The sequence below is a fragment of the Lissotriton helveticus genome, chromosome 6 (assembly GCF_964261635.1).
Source record: "Lissotriton helveticus chromosome 6, aLisHel1.1, whole genome shotgun sequence".
In the NCBI taxonomy this organism is placed as follows: domain Eukaryota; kingdom Metazoa; phylum Chordata; class Amphibia; order Caudata; family Salamandridae; genus Lissotriton; species Lissotriton helveticus.
Window position 1 is genome coordinate 2,025,330,957 of NC_136067.1, and position 25,210 is coordinate 2,025,356,166.

A 25,210-nucleotide genomic window follows, 5' to 3' on the forward strand; every position below is an offset into this window, starting at 1 on the left:
AGGGGCAGTCTCGTTGGAAAGGCCCTGATTGATCAGCTCCACTTTATTCACAAAGTGGTGTGCTAAGGCCTCGCATTGTTGGTTAGAGGCTATGGGGGAGACACTAGTCACACCCACACTCTTCATGTTTTTAAGCAAAGAGAAGATGGCGGGATTAGAGCTGGCCAAGATTTTATTGGCTATAAACTCTGCCCGCGTTCTGCGAATGAGCCTATGATATTCTTTAACTGCCGCTCGGTATTCTAATTTTGCAGAGGCCTCATAGGAGCGGCACCAGGCACGCTCCAACTGCTTGCACCCCTTCTTAGCCTGAGTTAATGAATCGTTGAACCATGGATTCGACGGCCCACGTCCTTTGGCTCCACATTTGGCCGGGATGCAACTTTCAAGCCAACCACCAGCCAGTCGTGAAAGCACAAGTTCGCCCCCTCGATGTCTGGAGGAAGTTGGGGTCTGTGCTCCGTTAACCAAAAAGCAAGCATCTCCTGGTCTAGTTTGTGCCAAGGCCGCTTTTCCACAGAGGCTGGACGGACCAAATCGGCTCTACCCTGCCACTGAAGATAGAATGATACCAATAAATGATCCATCCACGTCTGAGGGACCGGGGAAAAGATTTTTAAACAGCTGAGATTAGAAAAGATGGGGTCAAGTAAATGACCAGCCACATGAGTGCTCTCAAGGATGAGTCGCGGCAGCTGGAAAGCTTCCAGGTCCGCTAAAAAACTGGCAATCTCAGCCTTTCCTACCAGCTCGAAGTGCAGATTAAGATCTCCCAAGATGATAAAGTTTGCCGCCTTACTGGCCAATTGTCCGATTTTATTCGCTATATCCTCTCTAAATGTTCCAGAAGGCCCAGAGGGTCTATAGATTAAAAGACCAGACGTGGTCAAATTGCAGATGAGCTTAATTTTAATCAAGGCGCTTTCACAACCCGCTATTCCTTCCTTAGTCAGGCTAACAGCATAAGCTTCTTTGGCCACCACAGCAATACTGCCCCCTCTATCCCCTCTCTGTTAATGCTATTTGAGGTGTAACCATCAGGGAGGGCTAGCCATGGCTCCGCCACTGTTTCCTGGGTAAGCCAGGTTTCTGTGAGGAAAAGGGCATCTGGGCCCTCATCCATTAAAAAATCAAATACCTCTGCATGGTGCATCAATAGAGAGCGACAGTTGAGGCTAGAAAACTTGTATTTAGTGCAGTTGGGTGAGTGTGAAAACTGCTCCCCAGAATCCACCTTGAAGGCACAAAGTTCACACTCAAAAGTCGGCTCCTGAAAGGCCAAAGGTGCCGAGAAGCACTTAGGGGCCAGACCCAGGAGCTCCTCATGTGTATATCTACGCGATTCACCTGTGAAAGATGCAGGGGTCCTACCTACAGGCGATGGCCCGGTGCGGACGGGCGCAGACGGGCTTGCCCCTGGCGCGCCTGCGGCGCGCCTGCGGGGCGCATCCTCTGCGCTGGCGCCTAAATGTCTGCATTTATAGAAATAAAGGAGGTGACCGGACAGACAAGGCTGCAATCACTAGTCTGCTAACCCCGTAGTGCCTCCCTAAGAAGGCGGACACCCTCCAGCCACTTCGGGGAATCGCAACCAGCTGGCTGAGCCTTTGCTATTATTTTTGCTATTACCTTATTATTACATTTTCACTGTTGCAGTTAGTATGTTTTATTTGCCGCCAAGGTTTGGCAGCACCTATATCTACTTCTGTTGTGTGTTTGTGGATATACAGAGCATGTACCGTAAGGATGGTGTCCTTGTACAGGCGGTAGATTCCATAGGGTTTCTTGCCGCTTGGAAGTTTCCAACCCTAGGTCTAGTGTGTACTAGACAGTCACGTAAATTGGAACTTCTTTTGAAAGAAAACAATGGTAACTGGACCATCGCTTTTCCCACATTTAGACTGTGCCAGTATTTGCTATGCTTTTCTGAATCCTCATTGATAGAGTACTGTAGGTGTTCACACAGGTTAATCTGGTCCTAGGTGGTTTTGTTACAGGGAGCTCTAACAGTGCTTCACGGTTGTTATTTGAAGCACGTTTCTTAGACTGCTGTATCAGTCTTTTTGGATAGTGTCTCTTCTGTAGTTTTTGAGACAGGATGCTGGTATGGTGTTCATAACTTTCTTTAAAAGAGCAATTCCCACGAATCCGAAGGAATTGACTGAATGGTAAGTTCATGCGTAGCGACTTAGGGTGAAAACTTTCGAATGTCAGAAGAGAATTTCTTGACATGGGTTTCGTATAGTGTTCACTGCCTAAGCCCATAGACGATGAAAAAATCTGAAGATCCAGGAACAGCAAGTTGTCTTTACTGTACTCCACTGTGAAGTTAAGAAATTCATTTCTTGTGTTTAGCCAGGTGTGGAAAGTATTGATGGTGTTTGCATCACCCCTCCAGACAACAAAAATATCATCTATATATTGTTTCCATAAAACAATCCATTCATGGAAAGGCTTGTCAGCTGTCAGTATGTGCTGTTGTTCAAAAAGGTGAACATACAGGTTAGCTAGACTGGGGGCAAAAACGCTCCCCATTGATATTCCCGACGTTTGTAGGTACATTTGTTCTTCAAATTTGAAGAAATTCTCAGTCATAACTAACCTGGCACACTCCATGATGAAGTGGACATGTGTAATAGTCTATATTTGTCTGTTGTCCAGTAGTGATCTTATGGCGTCCAAGGTCTCATGTTGGGGAATGCATGTGTACAATGATTTGACGTCAAATGAAACAAGGAAATCAGTTGAAACATCAAATTCAATCTCGGGAAGCAATATTAGGATGTCCTTTGTATCCTGAAGATACATGGGCATTTCTTTAACCAATGGTCTAACAAAATGGTGGATAGTGGTTCCAACAGAGAGTTTATTCCCAAGATAATGGGTCTCCATGATGGTAGCCTTTGTGCTTTATGGATCTTCTATAAAGCATAAAACTAAGGCATCACCAGGTTACGGGTTACGATAAAACTAGCCTCTTGTGCAGTCACCCAGCCTTCAATCTTGGCTTTTTCTATGAGTTCGCCAATTTCCCTGATTAGTCTGTCCGTTGGATCAATTGTTAGTTGTCGATAAAACCGGATATCTGTGAGTTGTCTAAGGCACTCGGTGCGATAGTCAGAGGTATTCATTATGACTATCGCATCGCCCTTGTCAGCCGGTTTGATAATTATTGATGCATTCTTTGTGAGCGACTCAAGTGCTTTCTTCTCCTTTTGTGGAAGGTTCTGGTATTGGCGATTTGATGTTGTATTGATCATTGAGATTTCATATTTAACTGCTTTCTCAAAAGTCAGTACTTGATCTGGAACCAAGTAACTCGGTGGACTAAAAGTAGACCTAGATTTGAGGCCACTGTTGATGTCTTCAGTGTCATAGGAAGTGCTGTCTCCATCTTTATCTTTAAAGCAGAAGTGGAGGTGAATCTTTCTAAAGAATTGAGCCAGCTCACACTGAATGAGGAATGGGTCCCCATTATTAGTAGGGGCGAATCTTAATCCTCTATTGAGTACCTTTTGTTCATCACAAGTCAGTATATGATCACTCAAATTGACCACTAGGTTATCCTTTCTGTGCTGGTTGTTGTTGGAGGCCTTTATTTGCACTGCGCATGCTCCGAGGTGATGGAGGTGGACTCCAATGTACCTGCGCCTGCTGTCCTCTCCTTCGTCCGCGTGACCGTCCTCGGCCCTAGCCTAAAAAAATGCTGATTCGGGTAGAATTGAGGCAGTGGGTTGTACAGTAACATCTGCGTGTGGAACAACATGTTTTGAAAGTGGCATGCTTAATTATCTGGGTTCTCCACTTGGTTGCAATTACTAGTGCAACCAAGGGCTGCAACCCCCTCCCTATGAGGGAGGAGCTCACGGATGTTTTCAAGAGGGACAGTTGGTCTGATCGCCTATGATCAATGTTGTATCACTAAAGGAACTATTTCACCATATATGTTCCTATCATTTCTTAATCATTTGTGCATTCAAGATATTTTTAAAGTTCATTTTCTTACCCGTTCATATACGGGCAAAGGCCTTATCACTCCTGGCAGCAGCTCAGGGCGTGAGGCACCACTCTGTGGGGAGGAAAAAATCTGGATTCATGGAATTGTTTGAATATAACATGAATCAGTTTACCACCCATTTAAAATCAACTCCCAAGAAGTCTAAATATGACAGGTAGATGAAGGGTGAAGATAGTGCATCTAATTCTACAGAAAATGCCCATTTGATTAGGGTATTATGCCCTATCGACGGGTCGTCATCCTGACATATTTCAATTGGCATTGGCAACTGATAAGGTAAATTACTTTTCACTGTTGCAGTTAGTATGTTTTATTTGCCGCCAAGGTTTGGCAGTACCTATGTCTACTTCTGTTGTGTGTTTCATTTGTGGACATACAGAGCATGTACCTCAAGGATCAGCAACCAAGATCTAGTGCGAGTCAGATATGTGAACAATTATGGATCTAACAATCTCGCTCTCCATCTGAATTGATTCATGAATAAGGCACTTTGTCTGGATGTATATTGTAAAAACAAAACCATTTCGCCAGCATAATTTTAGTTTTGCAAAGAGTTGTCGAAAACGATTTGGGACACCAAATTTTGCGCTACTGTTGTAGTTTTTTAGCTGGTAAGTGCCAGATGATACACTAATAAAGGTCACGAAATCAGCGCAGTCGCTGTTTTGCACACTTTCATAAAGGGAAAACTACATTTCCTATGAGTCTTCGCCTTATTGCAGTTCGATGATGCGGCGTCTACGCCGGTTTGATAAATTGTAGCTTTGCAATGAATGGTGTCGATAATGTATTAGAACACCACATTTTCGCACCGCTCTCTGCGAAATGACGATCTCAGAATGCCACAAGTTTAGTACAGTCAAAGGGGTAGTTCACCAGACTTTACTCGACCTTCAAGATATTGTAGTCTATTGATGCGGTGTCTACGGAGGTACGTGAGACTACATTTCCCACCATTCCTCACTGTGTGGTGATGCGTTCAAGACGCGATGAAATAAGTGAAGCCAGCCGCATCCACTTCTATTGTTAAACAGAGTTTAAATAGCGCGCGTACTCTCTTTCTGGATACCGCTTGGGACAGCCAGAAGACGGTCCGGGGTACCGACAGAGAGGTAGGTCAGGGAAAAATCTCTAAAAAATATCTAGAACAGTGGGGCCCATAGTTAAGAACGAGGACTGTTTTCGTGGGCTTGCCCCATCCTAGACCAACAATCTGTATCCAGCATGATGGATGGGTGGGAAAAACCCAGTATCTCATTAAATTGCTTGGTACATATTTGTGGCAAAATGGGCATATTACTATTATTACTATTCTTGTGCTCTTTTGCTTGAGTCTGCTACAGCGGTCGTTTGTCTCCACAATATGTAAACCGACTAGGGCATTCAATAGGGCATAATACCCTAACAAAAGAATCATCAATATCTTTATTTCGGTTAAAACAAACCATAAAAGAATACAATACAATATTTAAAAACATTCCTCATAAACAGGATGTGCCAATTGAAGGGAGTGGAGTTGGTACATACATACGTACATAAAAATATCTACTCAGTAAAATACCTCGAACTATTATGTTGAGAAATGTTAAGAATAATGGGTATTTGAATCATGGTAATCTGTAGGGCATTACACATGTTACAATTACAGTTAGAATATTTAAAGGGGACTTTGGTAAAAATCCACCTTGCTTAGCGTATTTTCATTCAATGAGTTAAGCTTTAAGGCCAAACGTTTCATATCAGTACTTGTCCTGATAGTTCTATTACATTTTTTGGTCATTTCTTTTCCTAACTATCGCCACAGCAAGAAACAAACGGCTCAGACTGAATACTATAGTCTGTGACGTGTCACCCTTGAACACTCTTTCCCCATCTTTAATATGTCGAAAGCCTAAAAGGAGGCAAATGGGTTTTATCCACTATTTCCTTGCCTGCAAATAAAACATGAGCCTCGTCCTCCCTGACACCCATATCACACAGTTCACACAAGTCAGATTTGGTGCTGCCCCTAGGTCCTTTATTACACGCCCACGTTTATGTTCTCGATTTGATTTGTAGAATGCCATAACGCTACTTTAGATACAATGATTTAGCCACAGGGGGCGGGATATCATCCATAAAGCATTCAAATTTACTTTCAATTTTAACATCAAAGAATTTGAGGGTCAATGTTCCTACTTTAGAATTTTGTAAAAGACAGATGTGGGTATATTCCCAATACCATGCCTTCAGCTATTTTTTAGAAGAATGAGTAAGGGAGTCAGGATCTGTCCAAAAGCTACATAGGCCCGGCTTTAAAAAATGATTTTCAATGTGCACTAACCATGCCAACCGAGTGGTATTCTTTGTTTGTATTATTTCCTTTAGTGCTTCTCTATAGTCCACTAGCTCGTCAGTAGACCACAGGCGAACCCAGTATAGTAGTGGACGTAGGGAGGTATAATCATCAGATCGGCGTATATTCAGATCCCAGAATAGAGGAATTAAAGGGGTGCAACCTGGAACAGCTAAAAGTTGCATAAAGAAGCTGTTTTCTTGTACTGAAAAGGCATCTCTTACTACGTGGCCCCACAGTTCTGCCCCATATAGGGTAGCCGATTGAGCTTTATATTTAAATAGCTCGATTGCAGGTGATACTGCTCTAACGAAGCTATTCTTATGCTTCCTAATTATGGGGGCTTAGTTTTGTGTTAGTATTAACCTTAATTTTTCTATTTGTGGCTTCCAATTCATTTTAGTATCAAGGGTAATACCCAAATATTTGAAATTTTGCACATGTTCAATCTTTTCCTTATTTACAATAAAAACTTTGTTAAAACCCTTATGAGGACTGATCGACATGACCTTAGTTTTAGAAGAATTAATTTCGAGGTTTTTATCCAGACAATAAGACCGGAATTTATTCAATAAGTTCTGTAATCCTTTAGGGGTCTGGGAGATTAAAATCGTGTCATCCGCAAATAATAGGGCCGGAACGGCTTGACCACACAACTTGGGAGAGTCATGCTTGCAGCCCAAGAGGGTGTCAGGAATATCAGTTACATAAAGGGAGAACAGGGTTGGCGCCATGACACAGCCTTGCCTGACGCCTTTCTTTATATCTATTCTCTCTGTTAGCTCTCCATTAGGTCCCCACCTCACTCTTGCATAGTTTCCCTCATGCAACCTGATCAGTTGTTGGAGAATGTCCCCGGGGACACCCATGTCCCTTAACGATTTCCATAGCTTCCCCCTGGAGACCAGATCAAAGGCTGCTCTGAGGTCCACAAAAGCTACATATAAGTGGGAATTCTTTATATTGATGTATATCCAGATTAAACATAGAAATCTAAAAACTTGGTCTACCGTACTAATTCTAGCTCTAAAACCTGCCTGGTATTTTGTTAAAATAGAATTATCCTCGATTCACGTATTTAACTTACTTAAAAGTTGGCGAGCAAAAATCATTTTGAAGGACATCTATCAGACTGATAGGTCTATAGTGTGATGGATTAAGTCTGTCTGCTTTCCTGAAAATAGTCACAATTTCTGCGCCCCGCCAAGTCTCCGGAATTGGAGCTCCTCTTGCAATATCATTACTGAGCAAATTAATGTGCGGAGCCCACAAGAGTTTCTCATGTTTCCAAAGATCCCCTGGTATTTTATCTGGGCCTGGAGCTTTGCCCTGTTTGACTGCATTAATAGCAGATATAGTGTCTGACAAACTGAATGTTAAAGATGTGTCACATGGATTTAATTCTGTATATACATGTGTCCACTCTTCCTCATCCCCTCCACACAAGTACAATGCAGAAAAGTGTTTGACCCAGATATTTTCTTCAAGAAACCTGTCCCTAGATGGAGTCCCTTCTTTAGTGCCTCTGGCAATAAGATTCCAAAACGAAGATTGGTCATTCAGTTTGCATGCTTGGAGCAAGTCCGTCCAAACTTTTTCATCCCATCCCTTTTTTGCTAATAAGATGGGTTTTTTGTAATGCATTATTTTGTCTCTAACAATATTTATTTGGTTCCCTTTTACAGCTTTTATTAATTCCTATTTGGCCTGGCGGCAAGCTTTATTATACCAGAGTCCTTCTTTTGGACAGTTGTTTCTGCCAGATTGTGCTGTTTTAATCCCTTTTGAAAGAATCTCGCTAAGTTGCAGTATCAGATTCCCATGCAATTCTGTTAGGGAGGAACCCTCAGTGTTAGTATCAGCTAGCAGTGACATAGTGTTACATAAAGTTTGTATATTTTCCTAATAATGCCTGCATTACCCATCACAGCGGGCCATTTTAAGGACCTGCGATTATTAGACTCTAAAGGGCCATGTGGTGAGTTGTAGTCTCGAGAGACCATCTCCGTAGGAAGCACAAGTAATGAACTAAGAATGGTCAAAGAGAGGGGCAAGTGATCACTTTCTACCCTGTTGTCCACCTTCAAGTCCAGAAGCATTGGCCATAGGCTTAGAGAAACCAATATATAATCTAAATGACTGGCACAACGTCCTCTTTTAAAGGTAGGTTTGCTTGGGCAATCTGATGGTAATAGCCCATTACAGGAGCGTAAGCCATATTCCATTGTCATTTTTAGCAGTTGCAGGGCACCTTTTGTGCAAACTATTGTATTATTTGCATCAATGCGGAGAATATTATTGGCATTGTCTTCTTCCCCATAAATATCTTCTAGGCCCATAACTGGTTCGAAATTCCTGTTGAAATCTCCCCCTATGATCAACATGGTTTTGTGGTCTAGGTTGGAGATAATACTCTCTAACTGGGCTATTGTCTCTGATTCTTTATTTGGCGATTGGGGTCTATTATAGATGTTGATAATACAGATTGCCTGTCCTTTAACATCTTGGGATTTTATAACCAAAATGTCAGGACTATTAAAGTCTATCTGTTTAAAAACAACGCCTAGTGTAATTTTTGCCCAGATTATCAAACCAACAGAAGGTCTACCTTTATTTAAGTTTGTTGCTGGTATATAAAATGACCTGTAGCCTACTTTAAAGTAATAACAAAAGAATCAGATGCGCTATCTTCACCCTTCATCTATCTCTCAGATTCAGACGTCTTGTGAGTTGATTTTAAATGGGGGGTAAACTGATTGATGGTATGTTTCAAACAGTTCCATGAATCCAAATTTTTTTCTCCCCACAGAACGGTGCCTCAATCCCTGAGCTGCTGCCAGGAGTGGTGAGAACTTCGCTCGTATATGAACGGGTAAGAAAATTAACTTTAAAAATATCTTGAATGCACAAATGATTAAGAAATGATAGAAACATACATGGTGAAATGGTTCCTTTAGTGATACATTGTTGTTTTGAGTACATACTGATATGATTGAGGTATTAACATGGAATAAAATGTCACTGTTTTTATTTTTTCCCAGGTGGCAAGGCAAATCCTGTAGATTCTTCGCAATGAAGCCCACAGGTGATTGTAGGTTGTAATGTTCCACATACGTGTTATTACTGTATTTTGATTTTGTTTCACACACTTTTTTGCAGTAACATTATCATCTAGGTCCTGAGGAAGGCCAAGATCGGAGTACGATCTTCATGGCTGAAACATGTAGACCCTCTTTCTAGACCAACGTGTTCGCAACTTCATTCAGATGGCGTTTGCACTGGTTTTTTTGCTTGACACCAAGCGATAACCATTAAATACATTTTTTCGGTTGGTCGTCAATTTTTATGTCACTTTAATACTTTGTTGGTGCTGGACACCATTCATCCCACATAAGTTTTTTACATGCTTCTGAGATCTTAGGCGATCAGACCAACTGTTCCTCTTGAAAACATCTGTGAGCTCCTCCCTCATACTGAGGGTGTTGCAGCCCTTGGTTGCACGAGGAATTGCAACTAAGAGGAGATCCCAGATGATAAAGCATGCCACCTCGGTGGGTGATGGTATTCCGTCCTCTTAATGTTCTCACACTATATTCGTGTCAGTATCATTTGTGCTTTCAAATTGCTCCTTGTAGGAGTTTTATAGACCCACGGATTTCATATATTTATATTAGTATTGAAGTGGGGATTGTGTCCGCGCAGGTCTTTAAACTTTTCCCTGAGACCCTCTATTGCCTGGTGTGTTGTTGCATTCAGTGAACTTCCAATTGTTAGCAGAGCCCAATTCAGTTCTACACAGACATATTGTGAGCTTTTGTTAAAGTTCTTCTTCAAAGTTTGTTCAGGCAGTGAGTTTTGAGTATTACGAGTCATTGAAGAGTGCAGAAAGAACCAAATATAGAGACTATCCTTTTGGAGCATACAACACGCAGTTGGGACAATATATTACTAACAGTTAAGCCAGCACAGGAATGTTACTAGTAGATATAAATATATATATTTATACTTACTAATTTTACCGTCTCTCTGATTCCTGGAGTGTGCTGTGGCAGCATCTAGTAGGGAAATAACAAGACTGAACTAATACTGACAAGATTAACATAGCATCTTAAGCAAATAAATTACAATAATAAGACACGTATGAGAGAAGCAAATTCCACTGTTATTACAGGTAAAAGAGCAGTAAGGAATCAAAGGATGAGAGGGAGGGTACATTAGTTTAAGAGAACGAGTAGGTTGGGATGGGGCAGTGAGTAGTAGTAATTCTGTGCTTTGTGTTTTCAGATGTGTGGAAGCCCCAGTTCGGTATTTCAGCAGACGTGACAACGCAGTAGCAGTCTCTCTTTACTCCCATTCCCCGTTCCCTCTCTTTACTGCAAATCGATTTACATCGGCTGCAGTGGAGTTGGGGAGTTGGGAAAAGTTCTTCTGATCCTGTGGGAGCAAGGTTCAGGTACTCAGCTTTGACACTCTGCTCCTCATGATCCCATCCTCACCGCAGGGCAGGTAGCCAGGTCACTATAGGGAGTCACAACCATCAAGGGATGTTGTACATGTCAGTAATAACACAATTTGAAGGATCCAGCTCATATCCAGAGCAGGACTCAGACAAATGAATTCCTTCCATACTATCCCTATCATGCACCCAGTTCTGCTTGCACACACACCTTACTTCAATACATTGGGCCACAACTATCTTGGGGACCCGTATGCTTTGTTAGGGCCTGTTTTCATGTCCCAGGCGGACCTGTGGAATTCCACCACCACTGTTTACTGAGGCCAGTCCGCAGGGCATGAGGGAGGATCCCTACCTGTACAGTCAGGACATAGTCTCAAAATGTCCTTCTTGTTGTCAAAAACGTCTAGAGTAATAAGTGTACACACTGAGCATGCTTCAATTCTACATGCACATAAACAATGGTTCATGATCCAAAACCTTGGGAAAGGAAGACCCACATCTAAAAACTAAGACAATGTCTCACATACAAAAGAAAGATACAGGGAATTGCATTTGGTGGCATATGGGTCAATGCATGTAGCTACACACGAGTCACAAGACATTTCAACATCACTTACTTTCATCACATGATCATGTCTTTGTAACAAATTGGTATGGATGTAAATCATCTTTCATTAAGCAGGCTATGCAGATCCCATCTGCTGTGCATAACACAACAAGAGCATATGGTGTAATATTGAACAACTTCAAAAACACGATAACCATAACAAGACAGATGAGCACAGAGGGATCCTGGGCGTTTATAAGGTCAGCATCCCACATACCTCACAGTCCAGACATGGGGGGGGGGTGAGACCATGGCCTCTAGTACATAAGCTATTGTTTGCATATGTGGATTCTAAGAGACCCCTCCCCCTCCATGTGATTGAAGGAGGAGATGTCAGGCACCCAGTCTGCCTCACATGACAGAGCAGCTGCTTCATCTAGCCATGTCAGGACTACCTCGATAGGTCGTGATCATATGTAAATGTGCTTGGCCCTACAAAGTCCTTCAACCTTCCAATTTCTACTGTAAGTCCTGTAACAAGTTGTCCTACAAACTATTGCAACCTGTGGAGGCACACAACTTACTTCCTGTGCAGCGCAGTTGCCTTTGCCCTACCCCATTAGAGAGTTCCTGCTACCAAGTGTTGCAGTGTTGTGAGTGCAGTGGCCTAACAATGCATGCACATGGCTTTGCATGATATGAGCATTTACAAACCCATTCTTTCATTGGATACCTTTAAAACCTCACCTGCGTGAATATCTCCAGCAGAATCCCCTCCAATTGAAGTAGGTTGACTCAAACTGTCACTGTGTCAAGTACATCTGTGACTTTGGACCTCAGGTTGAAATCACACAGCCATACCCAGAACATATGTATCACATCCAAATTAGGTGCATGACATCGTGGACACAGAGGGCAGAACACAAACTTACAGGGTAGGACAGGGAGGGTGAGACATGCCCTTTTCTGGATGCCGAATTGAATGTACTAGAGTTTGGCATCACAAGATACTGTACACCCGTAGTGCTTAGTGCATCCTTACTCTAAGGCAGTGAATGCTCATACTATATAAGTTTCTCATAGCCAGCAAACGGGTGACAGTCATCATATGTGCAAAGCCATTAATAAACAACGTCACCAGTCTTCGACCACCACCCATGACATGCAGGCAGTGGGTTAGGGGGTGATGCTCCAGTTCGGTGTCCGTGACTCTCGAAAGGTATCCCATGTCTGCTATCATTGTGTCATATGCCAAGAAATGGCCCCCCAGAATGTCAGGATCTTCCTGCAATGGGCCAAAGGTAATGTGCTTCTGGACTCTGAATAGTTCCCGACTGAGGTCATGCTGTCAGTCCTTCCCTAACAATGATTGTATTGAATAGTAGTAGAAAGTGCAGACCAACAAGCGGAGAGTACGAAATCATGTCCGTCAGTACCCTCAGGAAAAATAAGGCACTTTCACCAGGCTGTCAGCTCCACAGGGGAGCTGCGCTGCAGTGAAAAACATTGATTTGCCATCTCCTGTGCCCTGCATGTTGGGAACATGCCCACTTCATACAACTGACTCCAAACCAAACATCACACTGGCCATTGTAGCGGTGCTGCCATGTAAAATTTCATAGAAACCGCATCCTGGACACCTTTCACAGTGGCAGCTGCAGCCTCTGCAGAGCCACACTTATCCTGCCCCTATTTCAGATCAACCCTCACAGCATGGTGGCCAACTACCTGGAGGTGGCACGAGGTACTGCCACAGCTAGGTGATGTGAAAAATACAAGATTCAGGGGAACATTACCATCTTGGGAAGTGATATACTTACTTGGTCTGTAACTGGGAGAGTGCTACAAAAATCCATTTGTGGATGTAAGGAGGATATGGCCCTGGTCAGATTTCCCCAATGAGATTGTTTTCATCATGACAGTTACAGATCCCTAAGTAGCTAAACACCCAAAGCACCCACATCACCCTCTGCTTATCCGCAATTAGCTCTTGTGGAGGATATTCCACACAGAAGGGGAAAAACACAACATTTGGCCCAGTTAACACCCAGACTCAACACACTCTGGATATCTAATAGTCTCAGAGAAATTTCTGGAATTTCCCTGCAGATATACTGAATATAGAGCAGCATGTCGTCTACATCAATGGATGCTACATGTACCTCATCGCCTAGTGGAACTCCCCATGCTTACCACCCTTAACAAAGTTGCTAGGCTAGCGGCTACATTGCCAGGGCAAAGAACAGTTGGAAAGGGCATAGCCCTGAAAATTCACCCTGAGCAAGATAAAGAGGGTGAGATGTCTTTTCAAAACCTGACTTGAACAGTTGGCTCGGTAGGAAAAAGACAAATATCTTGTTGCAGCCGCCATGCAATGGGCAGTTTTGACAGCGTGGTAAACAGGTATTCACAATCAATGGTATGGAATGCCTTCACTAAGTTCAACACTAGGCACAGTAAGTAGGGCCACCTCCCCTGGACCAGCTGCAGCACCCTATTTTGCCTCTTGAATATTAAGCGTTGTGAATCAATCAGGGATATAAACCTTTTGGACCCTATGCACTAGATGGTGCAAGTGTACCGCAGGCGAGGTGCCACTACCATGCTAAGGTATCAAAATGCATTGCTAGCATGGACATTGGATTGTAGGACTTCAGTTTGGTAGGGTCAGTGTTAGGTTTTACCAACGATTCCCAAAAAGTACTTCCGCATGGATTGCGGTTCTATCCCATAACTCACGGTTGCATGAGAGAGCCACAGTCACCTGGGGGCAAGTAAAAGCTCATAGGCCTTGTAGAGCTTGGATGGAAGGCCGTCCAACCCCGGATTTGTCAGCATGGCAGTGCGCATAATCTCTGTGTGTATCTTCTGTACCATCTAACGGGTTGTTGATCACCGCACGTGATGCAGGATCAAATTCAGGCAGATTAAATACAATTAGGAAATATATACCTTGCGCACAGACTATGGGGGGAATGTTTTGGCCTCAACAATACACCATGAAGGATTCATGGATGGCTGCCTGAATAGTGTGCATACGGTGCAGGGGATCCCCAATTATCTTCATTTGCTGGGTTGTAGTTATGCCATGGAGGAGGGAGGCCAGGAGTTGCCCTGACTGATCTCCCTCACGTGCATCTCAGTTTGTTATGTTTCAAAATAAAAGCAACGCAGTTGCTCAATGAGATAGGTGTGGTGTGCTTGAGCATCTGTCAGCGTGGGTAACACCCCAGGCTGCAACTGGACCTCAGCCTCCTGTCGGCCTAGTGGTGCCTCTGTTTCCATCAATGTCTTGTGGATATTAGCCCTAGCCCCCACCAAAGCCCCAAGCACATGTCACTCAGTTCTTTGAGTGCTTCCCACTCCAATAAACTACAAGTGGCTGTGTCCTAGTTGTCAGTGAAATAATTGGAGATGGATTCCCTCAGTAATTCACAAAATGCATGGGGCAACAGCAACGTAGCATGTGTTGAATGGGGGTCGTTGCACACTACACCCAATGTTTATGTGTGTAGAGTTATGTTCTGAGAATGGTCTTTACAGGTATTCTGCATCTAGCACCTCAGTCTGTAGTGTGTGGTGATAACAAATATTCCTATTCAGAATGTGCAGATTGTACTGCAGAGTAGTAGAAGTAGGACTGGATGTACGATTCACCAGCAGTGTCAGAGGGACCAGTGTGCAATCCCTTGTGTAAGGCACGCTGCCAGAACTGGAGAGGATGGCAGGGGGGGTGGAGCACGGTTAATCTGTGGCTCTTGGACACAAAAGAAATTGCCATCCTCAAGCCAAGGGATATGGGTACACCTCCTGAGGATGCGGAATAGGCATAGAATGAAGTTTGGTATGCCCGCATTCGGCACATAAACACTGCCCAATAATATTTGCAAACATCGAGGAGGCCCTCTACAAAGACATATTGCCCTCAGGCTCCATGGCAGTGTCTAATGTACAAAATGGGACCCCTGTACGGAGCTAAACAAGGGCTCTCCTTATCAAACAAGAGTAAGAGGATGCAAAAAGAATGGCTCTGAAAGAACTTCTGGAACTGGGTCCCAAGCTCCCTTGTCACATGGGTCTCTTGTAACAGTGGAATGTTTTTGCCAGTTCATCCTGATATATAATCATAATGCATGTCCCTTCCTTGTCGTCCCATACATCTGACATTCAAAGTCATAATGCCATGAGTATCCTTGCATTTGTAGTGTACTGGGAAGTGTGGGGAGGGGTTTCTGGAGTAGTCTGCCCCAACATGGGCTACCAACACACATCCTGGAGTTTTTACTTCGGGGGCTATGGGCCCTAATCAATGGCCTCCCCCTCAACGGATCTGCATCAGGAAAGAAAACATAAGCCCTCAATATCTCCACCCCAGGGCAATATCCAAAGAGAAGACTGAGCAACCAGTGGCAACATCAACCTACAAAGTGAAACCTAGAAGCCATCCCACACACAACTCAGCCAAGGTATGCAGAGTGGGGGGAATGTGTCCTATGATGCAAATAGGTTTCTCATTTGCTAGTGGACTCCTAGCTTCCATTTCTAAAATCTGTAATGAACAATCAGATCAGACAGCAAGCAGCAGCTAATACAAACTACCTCCCTGTTGGAAATGGCCCTTTTTGCAGGGTCATCCCTAAACTTGTTGCCTCCCTCCTATATTTTTCCTGATCTGTTTTTGTTGATTTTATGACTCTGGGAACTTTACCACTGCTGACCAGTGCTAAAGTGCATATGTTCTCCCTATGTAAATATGACTGTAAATTGGTATATCCCTGATTGGCTTATTTGGTGTACCTGTTAATCCCTAGTAGTGTGGCCTGTGAGTGCCCACGGCTGGTAACCCAAATGCTGCTGGTGGGCCTGCAGCGCTGGTTTGTACCACCCAGAGAAGCAGCTTGTAAAGTGTACCTCAGACCTGCCACTGCAGTGTCTGTGTGCAATCCAGAACTGCCATCTTGGCTGTGAAGTGCCCACACTTCCCAGCCCCTGAACCTTCCCTTGGCATCATATAAGTCACCCCTATGGTAGGGTGCATTGTGTGCGTAATGTAGGACATGGCTTGATATGTGTAGCATGTCCTGGTAGTGAATTACACTCCATTTTGTTTTTCACCACTGCAAGGCTACCTGTTCTTCATAGACTAGAATGGGCAGGTCTAATTATTACATTGTATAATCCTAACTGACCCACAGAACAAGGTAGAAATTCGATTTTAGTATGTCTGAACTCAGAATAATAAAATACATCTTTTAGTGAAGTTGGTTTTAACATTCTGTGTTTGAAAATACCACTTTTAGAAAGTAGGTATTTTCTTGCCTAAGCTTTCCAGTGTGCTCTGCTGTTATGTGTATTGGCTGTCTGGGTTTAGAGGGGCAGGACAGGCTGAGTCAGACCTGGGTTGAATAGAGAGATCTGCATTAAGTAATTAAGTATTGGAGAAGGGTGGCTCCTTGACCTGAATAGGGCTGTGCCTGGCAAGGTGAATGCTGGCTCCACCTCCTACTGTGCGTCTGATGGCAGACCCCCTCTTTCTGAAAGGAAGGATACAGCCTGGTAAACAAAGTGCTCCAGGACTGAGCAGCACTGGTTTTGGCTGGGTTCAGTGACTAGTGACTTTTTAGAACAAAGGGGAATAAATATCTGTGCTCAAACCCATTCAATTTGTATTGCTCCTGGATCTCAAGAAGACGAACCTCTGTCCGTGTAACTGAAGGAATCTGCAGGACGGGACTGTCCTTGTGCTTGTGGGCTGTTTCTTCGACTGGCCTGCAGTAATTCCCCATGTACTTCTTAGAAGAGGGAAAAGGACTTTGAAAGACTTTTTATTTTCAACTTGCAAAGCAATCACCCAAGGGCTAGAAAAGAGCTAGCCTCCTGCTGGAGTCTCAGGCACATCTGACTCACCAACCAGCCTCCTGATTCCTCCTTGCGAGGATTTCTATCTGCAGGTAAGGCTCCTGGAAGCTCCAGGGACTCTAGTTCTACTTCAGTGTGAGACGCCGCAGCTGAAGAGCGTAAGATAAATCATCGCGCTGCTGCCGCCGAGCGTTCGAAAACCAAAAATCATCGCATTGCACGTTTGCGGGCTGTCGAGTGCTTGCTAACAGAGAATCATCGCATCGCATGCTTGCGGGCCACAAAGTGCTCGCTAACATCCAAAGAATCATCGCATCGCACGTTTGCGGACTATCGAGTGCTCGCTAACATCCAAAGAATCATCGCATCGAGATCATCGCTTCACGTCATCGCAGTGCAGGCGCCGTGCGTCCGCCATTTTCATCGCATCACACCTAGATCGTCGCTCCCTCGTGGAGCACCATTTCTTCTCATCGCAACAGGGTCGCACATGCAACAGGTTCAGCGCATCATCCTCCCTTGAGGCAAGGATTCAACGCATCGCTGGCCTAGCGTGAAGAAGTTCGTCGCTTTGTCGCGCACGCATCTGCAGATCAGCGTACCATCCTCCCTTGCAGCAAGGATTCAACGCATCGCTGGTCTCACATGAGGAAAATCATTGCTACAGCTGGTTTGCGACATTTTGTTTGTTTTGCTACAAAATCCAGGTACTTTGAGTAAAAGGATCGTAGAGACCACTGCGTTGCACTGAATGCCTATTTTTCCACTTTGAACTATTTCTACAGCTTTTCAAGATTAATACTATTTTTCAGTACTGTGGCTTTCTATCGTTTTTGGTCTTGTGTTTAAGTCTATATATAAAGATACATATTTTTTATAACTACATGTGTGGTGTCCCTTTGTAGTGTTCTTTACTGTGTTACTGTGTATAATCATAAATGCTTTACACACTGCCTCTGAGATAAGCCTAGCTGCTCGTGGTACGTTACCACAGGGTTGAGCAGGGGTTATCAAAGGGTGTAGCCCCCTTACTCTGACCTAGGAAGAAGGGTTCCTACTTGGACAGTGGCCAGCCATTGCCAACTAGAGACCCCCATTTCTAACCTTGGTGGTCAGCGGTGAGGATCTGGACTTGCATTTATGATTGCATACAGTAATTATAGTGTACACTACTAGTGCAGACCATAGTGCATCCACAGACGGTTTTAAGATTTTTGTTCTACTTTTGATTCGTCATCGCCAGTTATTGTTACAATGGGTCTTGCTGAAATGAGACCTACCTTTTACATAGATGACCTGTTGACCTACAGTCTAGAGGAGCTAAGGGGGTTCTGTGAAGAGAGAGGTTTAGCAGTGAGTAGGAAGGAGACTCAGCTATCTTTGCAGACATCCCTGAGGCTTTGGCAACAAGACAGATGAAGATTCGTGGAGTCCCAGTACACCTACCAAGAGGGTAGTTGGTCTGAGGGTGGTACTGGAGAGTGGGAAGAGGAAGAAGAAAGTGTTATGGGATATCTCATAGGTAGGGAGTCCCTTGCTGAGTCTAGTGCCTATGGTAGTGACCGATCCCCTTCATGGTCCCCAGAGGAGTTAGTGGACACGTGGGTGGGTCCACTAGGTAGGGAGTCCCTTGCTGTATCTAGTGCCTATGGTAGTTACCAACTTCCATCATGGTCCCCAGAGGAGTTGGTGGGCAGGTGGGAGGGTCCCATAGGTAGGGAGTCGCTTGCTGGGTCTAGTGCCCAGGGTAGTGCCCAATCCCCTTCATGGTCCCTAGAGGAGTCAGACAGACAGAGGGAGAGGGAGCACCAGCTGGAATTAGAGAGGCTCCAAAGGGAGATTGCCCAGATGGAGGCACACCTAGGGCAGATAGAAGTAAAAGAGAAGTTCGCTCTGGAGGGTAGGTTATCCCCTGAGCGCAGTGTTAATTGTCTGGATTCACCAGTGAGGGTGGGGTCCAGTGGTGGCAGCAAAGATGAGTTATGTAGTGATGACAGTGTAGTACACCCACCCAGAGATGTGGCACCTGACTTAAATGAGGGGGTTGATCTACACCAGGGGATTCAAGGATATGAGGTAGCTCCATTGGTGTGCAGTGTCCCTGAGGTGGATTGGGGAACTAGCTCAGGGGCCCCTAGTCCTAGTGAGGGGAGGGGCACTCTACCGACTCTAGATGAGAGGTGCAGGGAGAGGGGTTCCCCCGTGGTTGAAGTCCTGGTGTATGAGTGTGAGGACCGCCCAGAAGAGTGTGGGTTGAGTAATAGAGACAGGCATGTAATGTCCCACCCATTTCAGGAGAATGGTGTGGAGTATGTGTGTGAGGCACTGGATTGTGAGGTGAAAGTTAGCACCTGTAGGGAACTGTGTAGGGAGAGTTCCTGTTTCCCGAACTAAACCAACACCTGTTGAAGCGCAAGTTCAATGAGCATAGGGAACTTGCACAGGAGGCAGACCTCTGGGTGAGTACCAGAGGCTCTGTAGAGGCATTGGAGAATGACCATAATAGGAGTGGTTCAGATGTCTTCCAACCCAAAGTGGTGGGAGAGGTTTGGAGTGATGCAGCTAGGTCCCCTTTTTGTGAAGAGGTTGTAGGGCCTCACATCCAGTCTTGTGGGAGCAGGAATGAGACAGGGATAGTTCCCGAAGTGCCCCAACCTCAGTCTCCAGGACTGGATGGTTCCGTGAGGGAACACCAGGTAGGGAGTCTAGTCTGTCCAGATAGACCGTCAGTTATGGGGAGTATTCCCATGTTAGGTGAGTTGAGAGTGCCTGTAGGACAGGCCTCCATCAGTTCTTGTTTCTGGCAGTGCCACTCCTAGAGGGAGGGTGCAGAAGTCCAGTTTGAGGGGTGAGAGGGGGAAGGAGCCCCCAGTGGGAGAACCAGTGGGTCAGGGGCCAGTCAAGAGGGCTGAGCCCCAGAGCAGTGACCATGGTGACACCACTTCTGTCCTGGAGGATCTTCACGCACTGTCAGGTGGACAGGGGTCGGGAGTTCTGCACCAGGGAGACTGTCATGCCACACAGGAACTCTGTGTTACCCTCAGGGAGGGTGTTGGTACTCCTCAGGAAGTCCTGGTTCGCCGGGCAATTGTTCAGTCACAGGGGTTGGTCCCTGATTTGGGAAGTCCTCGCCACTGACACCGGTGGCACCTGAGGAGTTCTCCAGATTGGTGGATCAGTTGCAGGGTCAAGTCCCTGACCTGGTTGAGGGATGTGTTTCCCCCGAGGGGGGCCTGTGTGCTCCCCAGGAAGTCCTGGGGCACCAGGCAGACTATCGCACCACTCTAGAGGAGTGTGCTTTCCTTGTGGGGAATTGGTGTACTTCCCCAGAAGTCCTGGGTTGCCAGGCACAGGTCCAGCCTAAGGGTACAGACCCTAGGTTGGAGGGCCAGGTTCTGGGTGTCCTCCCTGACCTGAGGGAAGGGGCAACTGCTAACAGTGCCCCTACCGGTTTGTGTTATGGGGGTACCTCTCCAGGTGGGAGGGTGCAGGGCCCCAGTAAGGGGGCAGGGAGAGGGCAGCCTCACCCCTGACCTCCACCCAGCCTAAGGGTACAGACCCTGGGTTGGAGGGCCAGGCTCGGGGTGTCCCCCGTTCCCTGGAGGAAGGGGCAACTGCTAACAGTGCCCCTACCGGTTTGTGTTATGAAGGCACCTCTCCAAGTGGGAGGGTGCAGGGCACCAGTAAAGGTGGCGGGGAGAGGACAGCCTCACCCCTGAACTCTGCCCAGTCTATGGGTACAGACCCTCTGCTGGGATGCCAGTTTCAGGATAGAACCCCTGAACTGATGGGTGAATTGTGCAGGACACCTGCCACAGGTGCCCTGATAATTCTGGAAGGGGGTACCGCTCCAGGTGGGAGGGTACCGACCACCAAAGATGAGGACTGGGTGTGGGAAAGCCCACCTTGGTCTCCGGCCCAGCCGCTGGGTACAGCCCCAGGGCTGGTGGGTCAGTGTCAGGGTGTCTTGCCTGACATGATGGGAGGGAGAGTGGACAAAGGGTGCCAGGCACCTGGGATTACTGTCCCCCACTCTTTAATGCCACAGAGGTTTGAGAACACTGAGAGGTATCAGATCTGGGTCTCCTCACTGACTACTGTAACTGGCCAAAGTGGTTTGTTGTCTAACTGTTGGGACACACCTGTGAGCCAGCTACGGTTAGGTGCTGCACAAGTGGTGTCCACATGTGAGGAGGAGGGCCAGGTATGGGAAAGCCCACCCCAGTCTCTGGTCCAGCCGCTGGGTACAGGCCCAGGGCTGGTGGGTTAGAGTCAGGGCGGCGTGCCTGACCTGACAGGAGGGAGAGTGGACAAAAGGTGCCGGGCACCTGGGGCGACTGCCCCCGCTCTCTGAGAGCCCTGAGAGGTATGGGCCTGGGTCTCTTTGCTGACTACTGTCAGTGGTAAATGTGGCTTACTGTTTCTCTGTTGGGACACACCTTTGAGCAAGCTAGGGTTGGGTGCTGCACAGGTGGTGTCCACAGGTGAGGGGAAGAGTTCCCCATTGGTTGTCATGGGGGGCCCTGAGAGTGTGGACCAGGGGATCCCACAGGGTTCAGAGTGGCGTAGAACTGGAGTAAGTTCAAGTTCAAGTTCAGGCATTTGTAAAGCGCATTACTCACCCAGAGGGTCTCAAGGCGCTGGGGGAAGGGGATCATTATTTGTCGAAAAGCCAGGTTTTAAGTTCTTTTCTGAAAGAGAAGTGATTCTGAGTAAGGCGGAGGTGGGTGGGGAGTGAGTTCCAGGTCTTGGCAGCCAGGAAGGAGAAGGATCTACCACCCATGGTGGATTTCCGGATGCGCGGGACTGCGGCGAGGGCATGATTGGACGATCTAAGTTGGCGGGTGGGTTTGTAGAAGGACAGTCGAGTGTTGAGGCATTCGGGTCCTAGGTTTTAGAGGGCTTTGTGTGCGTGGGTGAGAAGGCGGAAAGAATTCTTTTGTTAACGGGGAGCCAGTGGAGGTCTTTTAGATGTTCGGTGATGTGAAGTACGTTGAAGCAGGAGGACGAGACGGCGTTGACTTGTCTGGACATCGAGAGAGAGGAGTCTAGGATGAAGCCAAGGTTACGTGCATGGTCGGTGGGTGTGGGTGCTGCGCCCAGCGCGGAAGGCCACCAGGAGTCGTTCCAGGCTGAGGGGGAAGATCCTAGGATGAGTACCTCCGTTTTGTCTGAGTTGAGTTTTAGGCAGCTATGTTTCATCCATTCGGCAACTTCTTTCATGCCTTCGTGAAGATTGGTTTTGGCGGTGTTGGGGTCTTTGGTGAGGGAGAGGATTAACTGGGTGTCGTCGGCGTAAGAGATGATGTTGAGGTTGTGTTGACGTGCGATGGAGGCGAGAGGACTCATGTAGACGTTGAAGAGGGTGGGACTGAGTGAGGATCCTTGAGGTACGCCGCAGATGACTTCGGTGTCCTCTGAGTAGAATGGGGGAAGTCGGACTCTTTGAGTTCTCCCAGCGAGGAATGAGGTGATCCAGTCCAAGGCTTTTCCTTGTATGCCGATGTTGCTGAGGCGATGTATAAGGGTGCTGTGGCAGACTGTGTCGAAGGCGGCGGATAGGTCGAGTAGGATGAGGGCCACTGTTTCTCCGTTGTCCAGGAGTGCTCGGATGTCGTCGGTCGCTGCAATGAGGGCGGTTTCGGTGCTGTGTTTGGCTCGAAATCCAGATTGAGATGGATCAAGGGAGTTGTTGGATTCAAGGAAGGCGGCGAGTTGGCTGTTGACGGCTTTCTCGATGACTTTGGCCGGGAATGGGAGGAGGGATATGGGTCGGTAATTTTTAAGTTCAGAGGGGTCTGCTGTGGGTTTCTTGAGAAGGGCGCTGAGTTCGGCGTGTTTCCAGCTTTCTGGAAAGGTGGCAGAGTTGAACTAGCAGTTGATGACATCACGGAGATGGGGTGCGATGATGGAGTCAGTGGGCGAGCCAGAGTGGATTGAGTTCATGAGGCGAATGGTGTCTTCTGTGGAAATTGGGTTCCAGGCGCTGAGGTTGTTAGTTGGCGGAGTAGGATCTGAGGGGGGTGGGGAGGGTTGATCGCTGGGAGAATTCTCGAAGCTGTTGTGGATGTCGGCAATTTTGTTGTAGAAGAAGGAGGATAACGTGTCGCAGAGGTCTTGGGAGGGAGTGATATCGTTAGATGCTGCGGTGGGGTTGGTGAATTCTTTGACGATGTTGAAAAGTTCCTTGCTGTTATGAGTGTTGTTGTCGAGACGGTCCTTGAATGCTGATTTCTTAGCGGATCGAATCAGTTGGTGGTGTTTGCGGGTGGCTGACTTGAGGGAGTCCATGTTGTCTGAGGTTGGGTTTTTTCTCCATATCTTCTCCAGAGTGCGGCATAGCTTCTTGGATTTTTTAAGGTCATCATTGAACCAGGGAGCCTTTTTGCTGGCTGATTTGATCTGGTGCTTTTTCAGGGGTGCTAATTCGTCAGCGCTGTGGGTGATCCATTCCTTGAGTTTGGTGGCCGCTTGGTTTGGGTCCAATGAGAGGGTGGGAGGGTTTTGGTTGAGTGATGTGAGGAGTTGGTCGGAGGTGATTTTGTTCCAGTTTCTCCGAGGAATAGGTTGAGGGCGATTGTGAGTTAGGGAGGTTTTGTAGCTGAAGTGAACACAGCTGTGGTCCGTCCAGTGTAGAGCTGTGGTGCGTTCGAAGGAGATGTGCTTGCTGGATGTGAAGATAGGGTCGAGCGTGTGTCCGGCTACATGGGTGGGGGTGTCCACAAGTTGTTTGAGTCCGAGGTTGGCCAGGTTGTCCAGAATGGAGGTGGTGTTGCTGTCGTGTTTGTTTTCAAGGTGGTAGTTGAGGTCTCCTAGAAGAATGTAGTTCTCGGAGGCTAGGGCGTGTGGACTGACGAAGTCCGTGATGTCATCACTGAATTGGGTGCGGGTACCTGGAGGTCTGTAGATGAGGGTGCCTCTCAGTGTGGTCCAGGGGTCGGTGTGGATCTGAAAGTGGAGATGTTCGGCGGTTGCAAGATTGTCGTCGGAGCTGGTTGTGATTTTGATGGTGTTCCTGTGGATGATGGCGATGCCTCCTCCTGTTTGATTGGTGCGGTCTTTGCGGATAATCTTGTAAGTGTCCGGTATGGCTATGGCGATGTCGGGAGCTGATGATGTGTTCATCCATGTTTCAGTAAGGAAGGCGATGTCGGGTGACGCAGTGTCGATTAGGTCCCAGAGTTCTGTTGCGTGTCTGTGGACTGAGCGGGTGTTGAGCAGGATGCACTTTAGGCGGTTTGAGTCGGAGTTGTGTTTGGAGGACGTGGAATTGGTGAGGGTCCTGATGCAGTTGAACTTGCAGGAAAGGCAGGCAAAAGGGCCGTGAGTGCGTCCTGGAGTAGCTTCGCAGCAAAGTGGTGTATGTCCGGAATTGAGGGCGAGGAGAGTAGCGGCATCATATGTGATTCTAGAGGGTTGGGAGCGGCGAAGACCAGGGGGACAGGCGCTGGGCGCGGTCCAGGCGCGGACGGGCGCAGACGGGCTTACCTTTGGCGCACCTTCGGCGCGCATGGGGCGCGACCGCTGCGCATGAACGCTGCGCGCAAATACTTCTGATATATGGATAGAGGCGGGGGAGGGGCGAGGGAGGGTCAGCTGGGAGGTGGGGCGGGCTGTGGAGGACGGGCTCCGAAGCAACAACAACAAAGATGGCGGCCCGAAAGTAAACTCGAGGTAGGCTGGGTCAACAAATGGTCAGCAAAGGCTGCACAACAATCAGGTAATGCAGTATGCAGTACAAATAAAAACAGTACAAAATGAACAATTTATGCGAGCGTCAATCAAAGCGCCGTGAAATAATAGCAAAAGCGATACAAATGACAATTTCAGTTGACAGAGGCAATCGCGCTATAGCGCTATGCAGTTAGGAGGCGCTATGCAGATAGTATGAATGCGAGAGTAGGAGGCAAGGGAGCGCGGGTACGATACCAGGCAGGAGCTGTGGTGAGGGAGCGACCGCTTCTGAAAGCGCCAGAGTGGTCACAGCGCTTA

At 46.7% G+C, this 25,210-nt stretch overlaps 1 protein-coding gene across 1 annotated transcript in view; it reads right to left on the reverse strand.

Moving 5' to 3' along the window:
* LOC144762003 (fucolectin-4-like) overlaps positions 1–25,210 on the reverse strand; it is a 474,150-nt gene that overhangs the window by 218,425 nt on the left and 230,515 nt on the right. The window contains exon 2 of the mRNA XM_078647167.1: positions 10,364–10,408. The gene's annotated coding sequence lies outside the window, so the exon portion shown is untranslated. The remainder of the gene's footprint in view (positions 1–10,363; positions 10,409–25,210) is intronic.